This window comes from Eublepharis macularius, chromosome 2 (assembly GCF_028583425.1).
Source record: "Eublepharis macularius isolate TG4126 chromosome 2, MPM_Emac_v1.0, whole genome shotgun sequence".
NCBI classification, from domain to species: Eukaryota; Metazoa; Chordata; class Lepidosauria; order Squamata; family Eublepharidae; genus Eublepharis; species Eublepharis macularius.
Window position 1 is genome coordinate 43,245,800 of NC_072791.1, and position 2,960 is coordinate 43,248,759.

The window sequence follows — 2,960 nt, forward strand, 5'->3', positions numbered from 1 at the left end:
AGTTTTCCCTTTCCTATCAATTTCTCCAGTATTAAATGGAGCTACAATTCATTACTCCAGTCATTTGAATATATTGTGCCAATTACTGAAGTATACAACCTGACATTTCTAGCTATAGAAAGTTAGCAATTTTTTTTAAAACCAATGTCCTTTCCTATATAGTATTTTATATCTGGTCTGCAATTGAATGCTAGTAATTACACTTGCTTCTGGTACATTTTATTTCAGAACAAGTGTCTGAATCTATATTTATACTAAGACCTAAACATCACCTGTCAATAAACCTCAGTTATTGGAATGTGCAAGATTATTTTCTTGGCAGAATTGTAACATATTACAAAATTGACCTCATATTCAATTGCCCCTGATATTGCAGATACAGTACAGTTTTTCTCATCTCTTATTCTACCCAATGTAATTACTATATACCTTTTGCTGAAATACTTGAGGGAATGTAAAATTGTCGATGTACCTCTCCACCTTTTTTCTTTTCTATGAAGCTGACTATGCATGGAACAGTTTGTTCCTTAACCTGCAAAATGTAGTTTATTTTTGATAATTTTAATACCATCAAGCATAAATCACCCTCTCATCTGTCAAGGATTCAGTATTAGTGAACATTGTGTCCATGGTGGACCTTAAGAGTGTGTCAGCTACAAACATGTTTTTGCCTTTTTATATTGGATCTGAATGTTATACTTCTGAAGTTATAACATTCTCTGCAACCTAGAAGGGGTGTTCCTAATCAGCCTGGCAAAAATAGCTTCTAATGGTGTATGGCAAGACTGAACTTTCACTTGGGCCAATAGTACTAGGAATCACACAGGCAGCTCCTTTTCTATTTGTGCATAGTTTTGTTCTGCCCTAGACAGGGCTCAGGATACATATGCCATTGGTCTCCCTTTCTGGAACAGATGTGTCCCCAGACCTTTCTTAGATGCATTAGTTTGGACATAGAAGTGAGACTGCATGTAGTACAACTACTCTTGTGAAGAGCCATGGTGGTTCCTCTTAGTTTTGTTCTTGCTTCCTATTAGAAATGACTTGTATTTCATTTTTGGTAGCAGAGTTACTTAGTCAGAAGCGTTTACCCCAGTGTGCATTAATTAATCTTCAGACAAATTGTAGAAAGATAGAACTTTCAGTTTTATCGAGGTAGATTCCATCCATAGCAATATCTTGGAGAAGAGAGAGAGTCATAAAGAGTCACTTTCCCTATCAATAAACCACGGCCTGAGTCTGGCAGTGAGGCTGAGGTGGGGGTCTGTGGATGAGGCCTTCATGGCAGGAGCTCAGAAAGTCACATCCTCCTCCTTGGAAGACCATGAAGCAAAAGAGGGAGAAACCTCCCAAGAGGCACAGAGATAGAGGAGGAGTCAGGAGGCGTTCCCACCTTAGACAACGAGAAGCAGCTTACCATCAAAAGAGTTACACATACACACAGAGAGACATGCAACGCCCCCCAATGTCCATGGCATGCTGAGTCGCCTATTCCATCATTCCTTACCTTCACAGAAGAAATGTGATGCTAGTTACTTTGTTTTTTCAATATTCTGGGGGATTGTTTTGACCTCAGCTTCAGTATCTAACTTAAAAAGAATTGCTAAAGTGGCTACAGCGACTGTACTATACCAAGCATTTGGTCTTTCCCCCTCGCTAAGTTTGCTAACGTGCAGTCATTTTTCCTATGAATATAGCATACATATCTCTAACAAGATGAAATGGCACAAATTGTGCTTTGCACATTTCTTCCTCCCTGCACACTTATTCCAGGTTTCTCCAAAATCTGAGCATTGTCTGGGCCTGTGGATGTATGTACCCATATAACTTGCAGAAATAGTTCTTTGCAGTTAAAAAGCCTCTTTGCTGGAGAAGATTGCCCCAGAGTCTCATTTCCTTTGAGGAGGTGTTAGGATTGTCTATTTCTATGCAGTACTGCTGGGATTTTAGGTTCTATAGTCATGGCTGATTCTTGAATCCTGGAACGGGTCTTTTTTGAAGCACCCTTACTACATCATTCCCTTTTTGTCCCTTTTCTGTCCCCCCCCCCCCCGCCCTGCTTTGCTCCAATCCTTTCCCAACATTTAGTTCAATACAGTATTTTTGGGAAGATACCAATCAAAGCATGATCCTGTACTGTGTGGATGGGAAGGTGTGCATTTTAAAAGCCCCGCCCACACTGGTGACATTTTCCTTACCTCAGCCATCTGTGGCAACCATAGAGTTTTTCCCAGGCATTTTAACAAAACAGTCTTTGCTAGAGCAATAACGCACTATAAGTATCTAGTGCTACGAGTAGGTACAGCATAGATTGTTCTAGTGAGGTCGCAAATACTAATTTATAAAATAAAATACGCCTCCCAAAGCCCTGTGGTGGCTGGCGGGGCCCTCGATCTACATACACTACACTGGCTACTACAAATAAATACTCTATGAAAGTCAAGTCAAATGTTTGACGGGTGCAATCTTAAAATAACCAAATGTTTTAGATTGCTTTTGCGCTTAAGCTCACTTCCGGGTCCTTGAGATGCGGCTGATTTCAACCAGAAAGAAATCAAAGTGGGCAAAACCCCTGTGACTGAAGGAATGTGGCTGAAGCATTCTGCCATAAAACAAGACCGCCAATGAAAAATATGGCGAGACGCGACAAAACGGCACCCAGTTATCCTAAAGATTTATCGGCGTTTCCACAGACCCTTTAATTTAACACTACAATAGTAATATTCCATGAGCATTTCAGTGTGCCCAGTTCCTTTTTCTCTCTCTTCTTCTCTGTGTTATGATTCCAGTGGGGACAGACAATCCTATTTCACAAAACCTCAGTCCTCAAAACGTCTTCGTTCCCGCACACCCATTCCTGAAGGGTCGGACTTACACGCTTCTCCAGACACCGCCTACCCGCCCTCACGGAGGAGAAGCGCAGAGACTACAACTCCCAGAACTCCCCGGGCTTCCAAACT